General features: G+C 36.3%; 1 pseudogene; it reads left to right on the top strand.

Annotated features, from left to right (window-relative positions):
* The first annotated feature begins 2,739 nt into the window (after positions 1 to 2,739).
* The window catches only part of LOC144367629 (cytochrome P450 3A6-like), an 87,725-nt pseudogene continuing 71,406 nt past the window's right edge, over positions 2,740 to 19,058 (top strand).

Here is a 19,058-nt window from a genome sequence, read left to right as displayed (position 1 = left end):
GAGGAATGAATGAGTCTTGAATTAGATGGGGTGGACTCCTTGGAAGAGTTTGTATATTGCACTAGAATTTGAAGGATGAGAAGAAGTGGTAAATAAGAGTCAGAAATAGTTATTACTGAAATGTAAAAGAAGTAGTTTTTCTGTAACAGGAATACTGGGGTCAACCAAGATTACTCTGGACTGTATAAATCCTTCATAATGTTAAGAAATTATTGATATCAGTGATTCTCAATTTTGTCTGAGAATGAGAACTGAAGGATAGAAGATCAGTATACAAAAAGAAACTGTGTTTGTATACACTGTGATAAAAGGAAAATTAAAAAATGAAGAAAATTCAATTTATGATATCAATGAAAAGAACAAATACTTAGGAATCAAACTGACAAAGTGCAAAACAGGTCTGGGGCTGTAGCTCATTTAGTAGAGTGCTAGCCTAGCACGTGTATAGTACTGGGTTTGATCCTCAGCACTACATAAAAATAAAATATATTGTGTCCATCTATTATAAAAATATTTTTAAAAACCCAAAAAAGTGAAAAACAGGTACAATACTAACAAAAAGCACTGTTTAAATAAATTAAAGAGGATCTACATGAGTAACAAAAAACATGCCAGGTTCATTGATCAGAAAACTTAATATCAGCAAAATGGCAGTACTCTTGAAATCAATTTGCAGGTTAGAATGACCTTTGTAAGAGAATCTTAGCTGACTTTTTTTTAGAAATTGACAAATTGATTTAAAATTTAAATTGAATTTAAAGGGACCCCCAAATAGCCATAATGATCTTGAAAATCAAGAATAAAGTGAAGGATTCACATTTCTTGATTTAAAAACTTAACACAAAGCAAAAATATATTTTGGTGATAAAGAAAAAATGGTATAACTATTATAGAAAAGAGTTTTGGTGGTTCTTTATTAAGTAAAACACGGAATTATTGGTCATGACAGATGGGTAACATGTAGATTAATGGAATATGATTTGGAGTTCAGAAAGAAACCCACCTGTCTATGACCTGTGGAATTTTGAGAAAGATACCATTGCCACTGAATGGGGCAGACACTCTTCAAAAAAAAAACTGGAACAACTGAATAGCTACATGCAAAACAATAAAGTGTTGTCCTTACCTGACTCTGTTTGTAGAATTTAACTCAAAATGGTTGAAATACCTAAGTATAAGAGTTAAAGCTATGCAATTCTTGACAGGAAATTACAACAACTGTGTAAGTCCATATGACCTCAATGGAGTCTGAGATTTGATACTTAAAGCACAAACAAAAAAAGGAAAACACATAAATCACACATCATTCAAATGTAAGTTTCCATGACATAATGAGTTTTTAACATTTTTATAAATAGCATCATATTACATGAATTTTATGTCAATTGCTTTTCTTTTATGAACTTTACAGCTTTGAGATTAGTACATTTAAGATTTTGAAATCTAGTTCATTCATTTGAATGGTTGAAGTATATAATAGCTTCCATGAAAGGAATAAATTGCAAAAAACTAAAAACTTTATGCTTCAAAGGAAAATATCAAGAAAGTGAAAATACATCTATAGAATAGGACAAACCTGTTGTAAATCATAATCTAACATGTATTTCTGTGAAGACTATACAAAGACTCTTAAGCCTCAAAATGAAAAGACAAATGCTTTGGGTATACATGGGCAAAAAGGTGAATAGATATTTTTTAAAAATATTTTTATTAGTTATGGATGGATATTTATTTATTTGCTTATATGTGGTGCTGAGAATTGAATCCAGTTCCTCACACATGCCAGGCAAGTGCTCTACCACTGAGCCACAATCCCAGCCCATGGATAGATATTTCTTTAAAGTAGTAGACTGTCTTAACTTTCCTATTTACACAGATAAATACACCACATTGAATTTCCACATCCTGTTCATTCTCAAGACTGGGATTCTTATTAGAATAAGATGTTCTCTATTTTTGTATAAATATGTCAAAATATACTCTCCTGTCATGTACACCTAAACAGAACAAATAAAAAAGTAACTAACATTGCTCAGTACTAGTAACCAATAGGAAGATACAAATGAAAACCACAGGAGACGCCATCTTACATTCACTACAATGTCTAAAATTAGAGGTGGAAACAAAGTCTTAGAAAAGATGTGAAGTAATTTGAACTCTCATACATTTTTGGTGAGAAAGCAAAATGGTACAACTATTATAGAAAATATTTTTGGTGGTTCTGTAATAAGTGAAACAGAGATTTATTGCATAAGCCAGAAATTTGACTCCTGAGAATACACCAGAAGAAATTGAAAACTAGAGTTCACAAACAAGTTTCACAATATTATTCATAATAGCACTATTCACAATGACCAAAATGTGGAAATCACTCAAATGTCCATCAATGATGAATGGATAACGAAATTTAGATATATAAATACAATAAAATATTATTTGGTCATAAAATCTGAGGTACTTATATATATTTCATTTGAAAACAAAATGCCAAATGAAAGGCATTTATATCACAAAAGACTACATATTATATGACTCTATTTTTATAATGTTAACGATATCTTAACAAAGTTGTTATTTAAAAGAGAAAAAGAAATACTAGTCCACATAGTAATTATAAGAAAAAGTGGATGAAAGACATCTAAATCTCTGATGCACTTCACTTTATTTTCACAAAGAAATCTTGTGAATTGTTGAGGGAATCAACATTAACTGTCTCTGGCTGTAGCTGGCCCTGTGGTCATGCCCCTGCCAGCCTCTCTTTCACTCAGTGTGAATGAAGATAGTGTGGCATCCTTCCTCTGTGTACCAGAGTGTGCTAGTGATTATGCCTGTGCTGTAGGCCCCAAAGTTTCTGAGTAGAGAAAACACAGAATATTTAAATCTGTGCCATTTTACCCACTTTCTGATACACATGCAGCAAGAAGTAGGACCAGCACAGATCCACACACTGTCAGAATTATCTGTTGAACAATGGCTAGTTCTTGCTCCCATCACATGCCATGAGGCAGTTGTCCTTGTGCCAAGGGAGTCAGAGACACTAAGGTGAGTGAGACTCATCTCTCAGATCAAAGAGGAGAGAGAGACAGAGAGAGAGAGAGAGAGAGAGAGAGAGAGAGAGAGAGAGAGAGCCATAAGTGAACAAATTACAGCAGCAAGTGAAGTGTGGATGATTAAGGGGGGTTCCAAGATGGCAGGCCAGAGGAAGGCAGAATTCTGCATTGCTCAGTGACCTGGGGTTCAAGTTGTGAGAATATGGCTTCTCTGCCAGCAATATTCCTGCCCCATGCAGGAAGCACCTTGCCTGTCCAGGGCTCCAGGACTGAGCATCAGAGTAGGTCTCTCAAATACTAGCCCAGGCAAGACTACTGGATACCTGAGTGAGACCATCCATGGCAGTGGCAGCAGCACCCATAAAGAACTTTTGGCCACCAACTCGAGCAGAAATCACAGATGCTGCTTCCATGGAGGATACCTGGATCTTCCCATGAGTAAGAACTCAGTCTGCCACCCCTGTGTGAACCCTCATCTACCAATGTGGGAAATCCCCTGGTCACTGCTATCTTGGGACTCTGCAGCAGCTGACATAATCACCTACACACAGTGCCTGCCGCCAGCACCTAGGAAATTTACACAGGCTCTGAAATCAGCTGACACTGCCATCCACAGAGCTTGCTGCTGAACTCATCATCCAACACCATCGCCAGGCTTCCTCCACCACAACAGACACCCCACTGCTGAAAGCAGGAGCCTCTATCTTGGGTCACCTTTATCACCATCTTCCTGGTACTCAGTTTCTAACTCTCCCCAGCAGCTGCTAACTCTGCACAATGACACCCTGGTTACTTTCACCATCCTGAGGGCAGAGATACCAGCTAACAACAGAGGACCCCACCTATTGGATGAGAACGGAAGCAGGAAAGATACTGATAAACAACCATAGCAAGCCCTGTGTCTCTCTTCAATATCTCTCTCTCTCTCTCTCTCTCTCTCTCTCTCTCTCTCTCTCTCTTTCTCACTCCTTCTCCTTTCCCCTGCAGTCACATCCCCAACATATGTGAAAACAAATACTTTGCATGAATTAGGATTTTGAGGTCTTGGATGTCTGAATAATACATTACATTATATTATATATTCTTTTAATACTGTTTTATTTAAAAATTTTAAATCTTTTTTTTTCTTTTTTCCCACCAGGTTCAGCTATTTTAACATTTTTTTACTTTTATTGATATATCTGTGTGTTTTTTTATGTACTCTACTGTCTTCCCACTTAATTGTCTACCCAAAGGTACTTCCTATCCTTCTCATGGTAAGAAACCATAAGAAGAACATATAAGAAATATGAGATAGCATAAAAAGACCAAATTTAAGAGATATTGGGATAGAGGAAGGAGTGGAGTTCCAAGCCAAAGGTATGAGCTATCTGTTCAATGAAATAATATCAGAAAAATTTCCAAACATGAAGAATGAATTGGAAAACCAAATACAAGAAGTTTACAGGGTTCCAAATGTACAAAATTATAACAGATACACACCAAGACACATTGTAATGAAAATGCCTGATATAAAGAATAAGGAGAGAATATTAAAAGTCATGAGAGAAAGGAATCAGATTACATATACGTGGAAACCGATTAGAATATGTGCAGAGTTTTCAACCCAGACCCTGAAAGCTATAAGGTCCTGTAACAACATATAACAAGCTCTGAAAGAAAATGGATGCCAACCAAGATTCTTATATCCAGAAAAACTAATCTTTAGATTTGATGATGAAAGTAAAATCTTCCATGATAAACGCAAGTTAAAAGATTTTACAACTCAAAAGTCTTTACTACAGAACATCCTTGGTAAGATATTCCATGAAGAGGAATTGAAAAACAACAATAAAAATCAGAAAATGGAGGTATTATACTAAAGGAAAAACTAATCAAAGGAGAAACCAAGACAAGTTAAATACTAAAAATAAACAAAATGGCTAGAAATACAAATGATGTCTCAATAATTATCCTGAATGTTAATGGCCTAAACTCACCAATCAAAAGACATAGACTGGCAGATTGGATTTTAAAAAAGACTCAATAATATGCTGCCTCTAAGAGATTCATCTCATTGGAAAAGCCATCCATAGACTGAAGGGGGAAAGTTGGAGAAAATCATACCACTCACATGGTCTGTGGGAGCAAGCAGAGGTTTCCATCCTCATACAAATAAAGTAGACTTCAAGCCAAAGTTAATCAAAAGGGATAAAGATGGACATTACATACTGCTCAAGGGAACCATACACCAAAAACATAACAATCATAAATACATATGCCCCAAACAATGGTGCAGCTATATTCATCAAATTTTTCTCAAGTTCTAGAGTCAAATAGGCCACAGCATAATAATTTTGGGTGACTTTAACACACTTCTTTTATCACTAGATAGATTTCCAAACAAAAGATGAACAAACAAACTCTAGAACTCAATAATACAATCAATTACTTAGACTTAACTGATATATATATATATATAGAATATTTTAATATATAACAAGACAGTATACTTTCTTCTCAAGAGCACATGGATCTTTCTCTAAAATATATCATATAATATGCCACAAAGCAACTCTTAGAAAACATAAAAAGTGGAGATACTACCCTGAATTTATCAGATTATACTGGAATGAAATTAGAAATCAATGATAAAATAAGAAATAAAATTCACTCCAACACCTGGAAACTAAACAATATGCTATTGAATGAACAATGTGTTACAGAAAACATCAGGAGGAGATTAAAAAGTTTTTAGAGGTGAATGAGAACACAGATACAACATATCAAAATCTCTGGGACACTATGAAAGCAGTTCTAAGATGAAAGCTCATTGCATGGAGTTTATTCCTTAAGAAAAGAAAAAAGTCAACAAATAAGTGAATTAACACACATCTCAAAGCCCTAGAACAAGAAGAACAAATCAACACCAAAAGCATCAGAAGACAGGATATAATGAAAATCAGAGCTGAAATAAATAAAATTGAATCAAAAGAAACAATTGAAAAAATTGACAGAATAAAAAGTTTGTTCTTTGAAAAAACAAATAAAATTGACAGAGACATAGACATTATAATGAAGAGAAGGAGAGAGAAAACTCAAATCACTAACATACATTATGAAAAGGGAAATATCACAACAGACGCTGCAGAAATACAGACGAAAATTAGAAATTATTTTTAAAATATATACCCTAATAAAGTAGAAAATATGAAAGACACCAATAAATTTCTAGAGTCATATAATTTGTCTAAATTGAATCAGAATGATATACAGAATTTAAACCAATCAATTTCAAGTGATAAAATAGCAGACACCACAAAAGTCTACCAACCAAAAAAAGCCCAGGAATGGATGGATGCACATCCAAGTTCTACAAGACCTTTAAAGAAGATCAATACTCTACAACTCATTTCAAGAAATAGAGAAAGAAGCAGCACTTCCAAACCCATTCTATGAAGCCAATATCACTCTGATTCCAAAACCAGGCAAAGACACATCAAAAAAAGAACACTTCAGACCAATATCTCTAATGAATATAGATGCAAAAATTCTCAATAAAATTCTGGCATCGAATACAAAAACATATCAAAAAGATACTGTGCCACGATCAAGTGGGGTTCCTCCCAGGGATGCAAGGTTGGTTCAACATACAGAAATCAATAAATGTATTTCATCACACCAAAAGACTTAAAGATAAAAACCATATGATCATATAAACAGATGAAGAAAAAGCATTTGATAAAATACAGCACTGCTTCATGTTCAAAATTCTAGAAACAATAGGGATAACAAAAACATATCTCAACGTTGTAAAAGCTATCTATGCTAAGCCCCAGGCCAACAAGATTCTAAATAGAGAAAAATTGAAAGAATTCCCTCTAAAAACTGGAACAAGACAGGGATGCCCAATTTCACCACTTCTATTTTACATAGTTCTTGAAACACTGGCCAGAGCAATTAGGCAGATGAAAGAGATTAAAGGGTTAAATTTCATTTTGCTGCATATGGATTTCCAGTTTTCCCAGCACCATTTGTTGAAGAGGCTATCTTTTCTTCAATGCATGTTTTTGGCACCTTTGTCTAATGTAAGATAATTGTAATTTTGTGGGTTAGTCTCTGTGTCATCCATTCTGTACCATTGGTCTACCAGTTTGTTTTGGTGCCAATACCATGGTGTTTTTGTTCCTATTGCTCTGTAGTATACGTTAAGGTCTGGTATAGTGATGCCACCTGCTTAACTCTTCCTGCTAAGGATTGCTTTAGCACTTCTGAGTCTCTTATTTTTCCAGATGAATTCCATGGTTGCCTTTTTTATTTATATGTGGAATGCCATTGGGATTTTGATTGAAATTGTATGAAATCTGTATAGTGCTTTTGGTGGTATGGTCATTTTGATAATATTAATTCTGCCTATCCAAGAGCAAGGTAGATATTTCTATCTTCTAAGGTTTTCTGTGATTTTCTTTCTTTAGGGTTCTGTAGTTTTTATTTGTGTAGATCTTTTACCTCTTTTTTTAAGTTGATTCCCAAGTATCTTATTTTATTAAATTATTGTAAATGGGTAGTTTTCTTTCTCAGAGGAATTGTCACTGACTACAGAAATGCCTCTGATATATGGGTGTTAATTTTATATCCTGCTACTTTCCTGAATTCATTTACTAGTTCTAGGAGCTTTCTGGTGGAGATTTTTGGGTCTTCTAGGTATAGAATCATATCATCAGCAGATAATGCTAATTAAGTCTTTTTTCCCTATATGTATTCCTTTAATTTCTTTGTCTGTCCAATTGCTCTGGCCAGTGTTTTAAGAACTATGTTGAACAGAAGTGGTGAAAGAGGATATCCCTGTCTTGTTCTAGTTTTTACAGGGAATGCCTGTAATTTTTCTCCATTTGGGATGATGTTGGCCTGAGGCTTAACATAGATAGTCTTTATGATGTTGAGATATGTTCTTGTAATCCCTAGTTTTTCTAGTGTTTTGAACATGAAGCGATGCTGTATTTTGTCAAATGCTTTTTCTGCACATATTGAGATGATCATATGATTTTAATCCTTGAGTCTATTGATGTGATGATTACATTTATTTATTTCCATATGTTGAATGAACCTTGCATCCCTAGGATGAATCCCACTTGATCATGGTGCACGATATTTCTGACATGTTTTTGTATTCAATTTGCCAGTATTTTATTGAGAATTTTTGCATCTATGTTCATTAGAGATATTGGTGTCTTTGTCTGGTTTTGAGATCAGTGTGATATTGGCTTCAGATAATGAGCTTGGAAGTGCTGCAAGGACAGTCTTTCTAAAGATGGCGCTGGAGAAACTGGACAGACACAGGTCAACAAAATGAGACAACAAAACCAAACCTCATCTTGTTTAACAATGAATGTGACATAGATCATAGATTCAAATGCAAAACATGAAATTACGACTTTTAGAAGAGAAACAAGAAAAACAGAAGTCAGAAGTAAAGAATTTTCAGATATTATGCCTAAATGACAAAGAAATATTAATATATTAGTCTCCTCCAAATAAAACCATATTTGCTTTTATGAAGACCCTGTTAAGAGGAAAAGACAAGATACACATAAGGACTCTAAAAGACTAGTAAGACAGAGCCTTGGGAAACACTTTGTCTAAACTAAGATGATAGTTACATGAATCTATCCACAGTAGCAAATTTGCAGACATATATAGGCACACATGCATGAGGCATGCAAAAAAATAAAATCTGGTGAAATCTAAATACAATGACAATTTCTCATTACTATAATAAGAGGACTAGACTATATTCATAGATAAGCAATGTGCTCATAGAATATAACTGCTAGAATTCAGGAGAATAGTATATGAAACCTCCCTGTATTTTTTTAGCAATTCTCTATGAAAGTATAATCATTTTAAGACAGAAACTTAATAAAAAAATCTCATTTTAAAAAATGAATGCTTACAGCTGATTTATGAAAACAAACCATCACTGTTTTGATCATCTCTGGATCTGCAATAACCAACACAGATTGTGGATCATCACACAACCTGTAATGAGAAAGAAGAGCTGATTAAAACTAAAAAGCCAATTCTGCAGTGAGAGCCACCCCCAGGAATCCAGACTGATGTTTCATAACCCATATCCCTAACTGTGTAATGCACAGTGACACTAGATACAAAGTCAAATTAGGGTATGATACACAGCGAGATTCTGGCAATAGAAACCACTCTGATTTTCATAAAATGAAGGTCATATAGCTGAAGTAGGAAAGAGATATTTAAAGGCAAAAAAAATTCTTCATAAGGAGAGGCTGGTCAGATAAGTCTAAATGGTGCATATGTATTTTCTCTTCCATTCATAACAATTTTTGTATTTTAAAATATTTCATTATCAGTGGAGTTTTAAGTTTGAATTTCTCTGATTGCTAGAGATGTTGAACATTTTTTCATACATTCATTGATCATTTGTATTTCTTCTTTTGAGAACATCTGTTGAGTTCCTTTAACAAGTTTGGATTGAGTTATTTGTTTTCTTTCTTGGTTTGTTTTTTTTTTTTTTGGTGTTAAGCTTATTGAGTTTTTTGTATATCTTAGAAATTAATACCATAAATAAGATACAGGTGGCAAAGATTTTCTCCTCTTCTGTACATTCTTGGTTCATGTTCTTGATTGACCTTTTGCTGTGAAAGAGTAGTGGATTAGTGAAAATTTGAAGGCAAGTAATTATTAAGTCCTCACAAGGGATTCAGATACTGGGGTTGTATCAGTGGAGATTCAGCCCTGTGTGCTCTTTCCCTTTGACCACATGCCCTTTATGGTCCATGCAAGTTAGGCAGGATGCTGTGGCCCGCCCTGCAGTTCCTGAGGACTTGATGAGAGAAGATAAAGAGGTAGGAAGAGGCAAAGCCTTCTCCCAGTTGCTTATAGCACACAAGAACTACAATTATACCTCTGGAGTTTCTTTCACCAAACAGCATTAAGGAAACAGCTGCTAAAATTAGCTGTATTCACTCTACCAGATCCTGAAGTACATAAGCTCATGGGGAACACAGTGATTTAAATGTACTGGACATCCATTCTTCATAGTGAATAGAATGATTTTGGCAAACAAATCCCTGTATATACTTCTGCTGAAAACACTTGACAATTAAAAACAAATTAACCACCCCAAGATTTTACACTTGTAGATAAAGTTAAAATAAAATAGAGGACAAATCGTTTCCCAATCTGTTTATCTATGCCTCTCATCTTTTCTTTCAAATGCATATGATAAACCCAAAATTGATATAAAGGTGTTTGACTTTCAATCAAAGTGACTTTCTTGAAAGGAGATAAAGCCATGCATAGTGCATATATTATAAGGGTTTGAAGTAAGGTCTCCTATGTATTATTAAATGTTTTGTAAGGAAGAAAAATTGGAAAAGGGAGGATTGACTGGGCACTAGATAAAAGGTGAGACCAGGAGTTTCTGGGTCTTCATAGACTGAGAAAAGTCAGGAGTGTGGCGTTCTTGGCTTTGAGTCCTGACACCAGGTGACATACGGGACCCTTGGCAGGAGTAGGCGCCTCCAAAAGCTTTATGATAATTAGCCACCAGAAATAATCTGGACTTGCATTGTCCTCATGCAGTGGGGTGCCTCATGCCAACAAGTCTATGTAAGAAACCTTTCCAGAATACTCACTCCCAAATTTTCCCATATTTTTATGACATTGGGTTTATATTTCCAAAAATCCTGGGAAGAGGGAAAAAAGAAATTATATTGTAATTTTTAACATATTGAATTTTGATTCTAGTTAGTTCCAATCCCTTGGCATCAGACTTATTGTCTGTCCAATGCTAGAAGCTGGAGAGAAGCTCCTATTCTAAAACATCTGAAGGCAAAGGAGAGAAAATTGAGGAGATATTTGAAAAGGGAGTTTAGAGTATATCTTGAATTTTCCTGAAGTATTGCACATACTGAGGGAATATATATATATATATATATATATATATATATATATATATATATATATAGAGAGAGAGAGAGAGAGAGAGAGAGAGAGAGAGAAGGTCTTGTCATATTTTCTATGTCGCTCAGGCTGTCCTTGAATTTGTTATTCTCCTGTCTCATCCTTGAGAGTATTTGGGACGCAGGTGTTTGCCACTGTTTGGATAGTTGCCTTGGAGTATGAATATGAAGTAACTATGGGTTTCTGTAGCGTTATTGTGTGAGTTTTTTGCTTCTGGAATCCTGCCAACATTTGAAGTTTTTCCTCCACATGAATGTGAGAAAACTAAAACTGAGAGAAAGTGAGTGAGTTTTCCAGGGATATTCACAATGACACTTCACTTGTTTTTTATTCCAGATTTTTTTTATTTACTTTATCAATCTCCTAGAATACTGGTAAAATTAGGAAGTTAAAGCACCAGTGAATTTAATCTTACAAAGTTTATGTGATTGTTTTAGTTCATCTTTTCATGCTATGACCAAAAGACCTGAAAAGAACAATGTAGAGAAGGTATAATTTATTTGGCTCACTGTTTCAGCGATCTCATTTTGAAGATGTTTGATTCTTTTGTTCTGTTCTAACGTGTGGCAGATCAACATGGCAGAAGAGTATGATGGAAGAAAGTAGCTCAGGGCACAGCACTAGGAAGCAGACTGAGAACCCCACTCACCAAGGACAAAATATAAGCTCCAAAGGCAGGGCCTAGTGACCCACCTCCTCCAGCCACACCCTACCTGCTTACAGTTATAACAGTTAATGCACTGATCACATTAAGGCTCCCATAAGACAATCACTTCATTTCTGAGTTTTCTTGCATTGTCTCATACATGAGCTTTTGGGGACACCTCATATTTAAAACATAACAGTTGTCCTCAAACATGTTGTTGAGTGAGAAAAATGAGTGATGAATGACAAAATGGAGTCATCTTCAAGTTTCCTAGCTCAGTGTAGAAAAGAAGGGGAAATGGCACCAATACACACAGGAGGCAGCAAATTAAATACTTGCTCTAAGTTTTTGCTTTCACATTTAAAAATAAATCTTCCTATTGCTAAGTTTCAGAGGTGATATTTTCATGCTGCAAAGAGAGTCTCCAATAATGTGGATCTTAGCTCCTGTCTAGTAAGTAGTTGACTGGGGAAGTATGAAAAGGAAATGATTGCTTTTACAGAGGGAACAGCAGTATAGAATTCTCAGGTGGACATTAGGTTTAGAATTATAGAACTAGAATGTGATTTTTAAAAGTCTCAGATTTTTGGGAGAGGAAATCTGAGGATAGAGAAGTTTTCTTCTGATCTTATGAAATATATAGTAGATCAACAAATATATGAAAAAATGTTCAACATCTTTCATAATCAGAGAAATGCAAATCAAAACTTCTCAAGATTTCATCACATGACAGTCAATATGGCAGTCATCAAGAATACAGACAACAATAAATGTTGGCAAGGATATAAGAGAAAATGCACAGTCATACATTGCTGGTGGGACTGCAAATTGGTGCAACCAATCAAGTAAGCAGTATGGAGATTCCTTAGAAAACTTGGAATGGAACCACCACTGGACTCAGATATCCTACTCCTCAACCTCTACCCAAAGGACTTAAAATCAGCATACTATAGTAATGCAGCCACATCAGTGTTCAAAGTAGCTCAATTCACAATAGTTAAATTTTGGAAGCAACCTAGATGCCTTTAAATAGATGAATGGATACAGAAACTGTGGTATATATACAAATGGAATATTACTTAGCCTTAAAAGAATAAAGTCATGGCATTTGCAGGCAATTGGATGGAGTTAGAGAATATCATGCTAAGTAAAGTAAGCCAATGCCCCTAATCAAAATGTTAAATATTCTCTCTGATAAGTGGATGCTGATCCAAGACAGGGAGGGGGGAGACATCGGAAAAATTGAAGAACTTTGATTGGGCAAAGGATAGGCAGAGTGAGCATGGTGTGGGAGGGCAGGAAAGATGGTGGAAAGAGATGGACATCAATACCCTAGATACCCTAGATACAACAATCACCTTGTAGTAGTGCAGAAAGTTCCAAAGGGAGACAGAGGTGCTGGCCCAGAAATTCTCATCTTCTTAAATAGCCCATGTGAAGAATTTCTGTATCTATAAAGTGAAAGAGAAACCCAGATCACCATGACTGTCATTTTGTAGATATGGGACTGGCCAGTTTGTGACTCAGAAACTGGACCAGGCAGAGAGGGAGGTAACATGTAGATGACACATAATAATGAAAACCCCGTCAGCCCATTCTCTTCTTTCCAATTCCAGTTAGAGAACACCCCCTCCCAACCCCAAAAGCACAATAAATAGCTAAAAATATTTAGTCTTCATGGCCCAAATTCTGGGGTTTGTACTTGCTAAACATAACCATAAGTGAGTGCTCCTGAGAGGTCCAGGCTGGTGTTCTGCCAGGGCATTTTATTTGCTATGTCTTTTTGGTATGTTGACCCTTCCTTAATGTAAAGATTTCTAGACTAGGTAAAAAAAGGTGGGGGGTCTGATGGTTTGACATTATTTTGATGGTGAGATTTTGGGTAACCAAGTCCATTCAATTTTAGGGAATCCACTGAGAGAATATGGTGACATTTTTTTCCTTGCAATTTGTTCACAAAACTTTTATGCTTTTTATTCTCTCTGTCATGTCCCTGGTTCAGCATCCAGCACTACTTTAAATCTGACTTCACATAAGCACTTGGAAGCACTCATAGTATTCTTAATTCTATTGAATGAAAAATATGTCATTTTTTTTTTAAAATGAGACTTCCATTGGCCTAACACAAATATGAGATCTATTTAGTGACACCCAAGTCTGGTGTCAGACAATCAGGTTGACTTGAGCCATAAAAAAGGCTGATTTTCCTTACATCCTTTAGGTGCTACTTTGAAGAATGAATGACTGAAAAATCATCTCCAGACTATTCCTCTTCTTGTTGAGTGTGTTCCTCCAACTGGTGATGGTCAAATGGCAGCACAGAGCCAGAAATGCTCATGTTCACCAAAGTGATCAATCACAAAGAAATTTGTTTATTGTCTCGATACATAAACTCTTTTTGTAAGAAAATCCACAAAGGCTGGTGTCCCCTTGGGTTGAATAGTGAGCAACTCTGATGTGTCATGTTGACCAGGCCCCATCCCTGAGTATTCTGGATCCTAAAATTCCTGCCCTACCCCAGCATTACTCAAAGATTAGAGACCAGGGGAAGAAGAAAAGGTGAAGAAGAGATTTCTGCCAGATGTTTTAATCATGAAACATCTAATTCTGTATAGGTGGCCCCATAGTGGCAGAGAAGGAAATTGTGACAAGTATAAATGGCTCAATAGCCCTGCAATTCCATTCAGCTACATGGAAGTACCTTCCAAAGTTCAGGTACAGTCCTGTTGACACAGCAGAAAATATGCAACATAAAATAAGAATCCATGATGAGTTCCAAACAGTTGCAATAAAAACTTGATGCTACATTTTTAAAGGAGAATGTTGAAGGCAGTATGTTTCATATACTTCTGTACAAATCATGTAACTAAATACAAGAAAATTAAGCTACATCAATTTATTAGAAAATCTCATTAGAAAGATGTTTATGTCACTATAACACCCCGAATTAATACCTTTACTTTGAGAGAACTGAAACTAGATCTACATTTTCCTTTTTCATGCTATTGTGATTCCCTACTTTTCAGAATGAATATAACCTGCATGGAATCTCTCCTACACACACATCAAAGTAATCTCTCTCCCTCAACTTCAAGATATCATGATCTCATTATTAAGCACAATTTTCTACTAGATGATATTTATTTATGTTTTTATGCTGGAGTATAGAGAAAAAACTGTAAGATCAAATTGGCTTTGGGGTGTTATTCAGGTTGCTTACAGATTTCATATTGGGGGAAATACATCTCTTTACTTATGCTAATCAATACAAAGCAAAAGAATAAGACTTCTTAAAATTTCTGTCAGGTATACTCTGCTCTAAATACTCATCATATAGAAAGAAACAGTATTTTGTATTTCAGAGTGGAAGAATTGAGTTTTAGGAGGGAGGGGAGTGCCAGGAGATGTTCACAGAAAACAGGAAATTGTGCAGTTAGCCTCCTGAGGGAGTCTCAGGTGTAATTGGTTCATTGTATAAATAGTGCTGGGGGCAGGAGGAGTCAGGAATCCCCACATGCATGAGAGATATTCCTTTTACATTTGTTTTGCAGAAGACAGAAAACCCAGAGGATAAAGGCAAAACCCAAGCAAAATGGTTGTCCCCGAAATTCCCAAAGCTCAAAAGGGTGAAGTTTACACTGTACATGGTAATAACTTATTCATTAGCTGTATATGTTTATTTCTGGTTCATTACACTAGGTGCAAACTCAGAGCTAATCAGATCATCCCCAGGAACAAACCTCACCACCAATCCCTCTACCCACAGGAATATGGATTTAGAGGTGGGGAGGAGCTCAAGAAGTCTGCCTAATATGAAGAGGAACTTCTTAAGTGTTCATAGCAATTTCAATTGCATCATTTCTTTGATCTTCCAAAAATAAGGGAAACAGGAACCTGATTAGGCCTCCAACTCCAGGGTTCCAGAGGAGAGGAGGCTAGACAGCAATTAAGAGTGAAATTCAGACAGAAGTCTGATATAACCTGTGTGGCCTTCTGTCTGAATTTCACTCTTAATTGCTACTAGCCTCCTGTCCTCTGAAGTTGGGGGCCTAATCAGGTTTGTGCCCCTAATGATGCTCCTTATAGATAGAGGAGCACCAGGCTGATAGATAGGAGGACTCAGGTCTCTATGGAACAATTTGGGATCAGATCCATCATCACTTTTCTTCAACACTTCTGTCTTCTGAATTTTTCTTTCAGCTCTGGGGGATGCTGTTTGGAGAACTGTGCCTACAGAGCATCCCTTCTGTGCAAAGTGGTGCAAGGCCAGTTTATGTGCTGGGAAATGAGGTGAGACAAGAGCTACAGCCAGAAGAAAGGCCACTCTCTCCATTTCCTGAAATTGGAGGGTGAGGTGTCCTCTTTGCAGTTGGCAAAGAATCATGCACTGTCTTGCATTGTCCTTTTATAATAGGAACTTCAAGAAGCTACCCTTGGTAAATGCAGTGACTCTGAGGTCCACTGTTCAATGGGTAACTAAAAGCAGGATAAAGCTTGGTGTTCTGCCTTTATTTGGTATCATTTACTAACTTAATATTTTTGACTGCTCAGCTTTGCACATAGACATGTTAATCTTTTAAGGGGTGCTCATCTAAAAACTGGAAATACCATATTTATTAACCCAAATTTACCTAATATATTTGATACCCCCTTGAAAACTGAGGCAAGATGGAGGGCACATTCGATCATCAGCTTTTACAGTACCTTGATTCAGAGACCTGGTGTGGTGCCTAGAAGTTTTCAGTCATTGTTCAACCCCTTCCAGAAATGACACAGCATTATAGACAGATCACCATGAAGAGATTGTTCCCTCAACAGGAGCAATCATTTAACGGGACCTACACTGCCCCTTCTAGCATTCCAGGTCTGGTAGATAAACAGACTGTGCAGTAAGTTAAATGTTCCCACTTTAAGTGATAAAAACTTCTCAGAGTGCTAGAATTGAGATAATGATCCATCACACTCCAGTTTGGCCAAGACTACTTAAAAATGCATACCTCTTCCCCACTTCCCCAGTTCTTCTTCTATTTAAAACTTCAGGTCATGTCAGCATGCTGAATATATGCCTAAAACATGTATCTCATTGTGGCTGGTATTAAAGTTTTTTTCTTGCTTTTCACAATTAGCATTTGGGTTTGTTTTTTGGGGTGAGTGGCCAGACCTGGCTTTTGTACCTGGCCTGGAACTCCTGTAATACTTTCAGTTCATATATTGTGGGAAATCAATAAATCATTGTGTAATGGTAATTCCATAGGTTATTTGGTATCATGAGAAACCAAAGCAAAGCCACTAGCATTAAATCTCCTTATGTGTCTCTGCAACATAGCTGCTGATGTTAAAAACAGACTTTCATTAAAACAAATTTTTTCATCAAAACATTCTTAAATCTTTGCCCACACAGTTTCATCTGCCTAGTATGATTTTGTGCCTCATAAAACATTCCTTCTCAGCCTCCAAAACACATCTCCTATAGCAATTATTTGGTAGAGTCTTTCCTTATTCATCTCAAACAGAAGGACAATTTATATTCTGCCTGTAATACCCAAGACTCTGGAGGCTGAGGCAGGAGGATTGCAAGTTCAAAACCAGCCTCAGAAACTCAGTGAGGTCCTAAGAAACTTAGATCGACCTTTTCTCAAAATAAAACAGAAAGAGAAGAATAATAGAATGAATCACACATTATTACTCTATGCAAATGATTACACAACCCTCGTATCTCTACATAGTGTACAACCAATAGATTCATTCTACTATCCTTCATATCTCCTATCCCCTCTCCTCCCTTCACTCCCTTCTGTGTAATCCCAAGTAATTCTATTCTTCCCTAACTCCCAACCTTTATTGTGAATTAGCATCTGCATATCAGAGAAAACATTTGGCCTTTGGTTTTTCTGGGATTGGCTTAGCACAATATTTTCCAACTCCCTTCATATACTAAAAAATTTCATAATTTCATTCCTTTAGGCTGATAATATTCTGTTGTGTATATAGAACACATTTTTTTATCCATTCACCTGTTTAAGGCCACCAAGTTTGGTTCACTGTTCATCTATAAATCTCTGCTCTAAGTACTTGGTTACATAGAAACTCAGCCCCAGATATTTTGATGATTTGAGAGAGGCACACATAACAGGTAATTGCAGGATGCCAAATAAAGTAATCGTAGTGGAATTAGAAACAGCATCCTATCAATCCTGAATGGTGGAGCTTCTTTCTTGCCTCGGGATGGTCTGTCCCCTTGTTCTTGGTCAGCACATGTGACATCTCTTTGAGAAGCCTGTTCTGACGTCCAGGGTAAAGTAAATTGCTCAAGGTGGAATAGTCCCCACATTTCTCCAGTTCATGCAGGAACCAAGAGATCCTATGATCAGGATGCATAAAAGGTGTAATAAACTGGTTTATGCTTTACATTCAAAACGCAAAGGTCATAATCTTAAAAATGCAAAAAGTAAAAAAAAAGAAATGAATAAAAGAAAAGAGAAATATTATCTGTGTACCTCAGTTCTCAAATGCCCTTTTTTAAAAGTAGGGACTACCTTCATCTTGCCAGTTTTGAGGGGCAGGTATCTAAGCTTTGTGGCTGGGAGAGGGAATGGCCAAATCTTCTGGCATTTTTGTTTGTGTTGGTGAGGAGAGGTTCAGATCTAGGGACATTCCCTCTTGGCACTGGAGGAAGTATATACCTCACCCCAGTATCACTGAAGGGTGACTGGTCTGGCATGCCTGCTGTGTTTAGGATCTGAGCCATGCATTACACATAAACCAGGCAGAACCTTGGCCTTCATGAAGTTTAACCTTTCCTGAGGGAAAGAGACACTAAACAGCAACAACAAAAATTCCACTCATACAGATTTTGAATTACAGATTGGGATAAATTCTGTGAAGTAAAAGAATCCTTTACTGAATCCTTGCAGCAGGATTTGACACATTCATCCTTTCTTTTCTTCAAATCACTCATTCTTTGAAAAATATAAGAACAACAGGATCAATGGAACTGGAGGCATGGAAAGTGTGAGGTATTGGGTATGCCTGGACCTCTTTCCTCATGTGGGAGAAGTTGACCTAAGAGGTCCAAAAGCCTTGTTATCTCAATCAGAAGACCCACTCAGCATTGCCTGCCTATCTCAGGTTTGGCATGAAACACATCCCTTCCTTATTATTTTAATTATCTTGTATATTATAGTCCCCAAATTTCTCCAATTCATGCAGAAATCAAGAGATCCTATGATCAGGATGCATAAAAGGATAAAAGGTGGAATTAACTGGAACTGAAAGATGACACACCTGCCACAGATGTCCTGAGCTGTAAAATCTACAGAGGTCTGTCAATTCAGAGTGCAAAAAAAAAAAAAAAAAAGCCCCGCACACAGAAAACAATAACT

This window comes from Ictidomys tridecemlineatus, chromosome 10, assembly GCF_052094955.1.
Source record: "Ictidomys tridecemlineatus isolate mIctTri1 chromosome 10, mIctTri1.hap1, whole genome shotgun sequence".
In the NCBI taxonomy this organism is placed as follows: domain Eukaryota; kingdom Metazoa; phylum Chordata; class Mammalia; order Rodentia; family Sciuridae; genus Ictidomys; species Ictidomys tridecemlineatus.
This window is presented reverse-complemented; position numbering and strand designations above follow the sequence as displayed.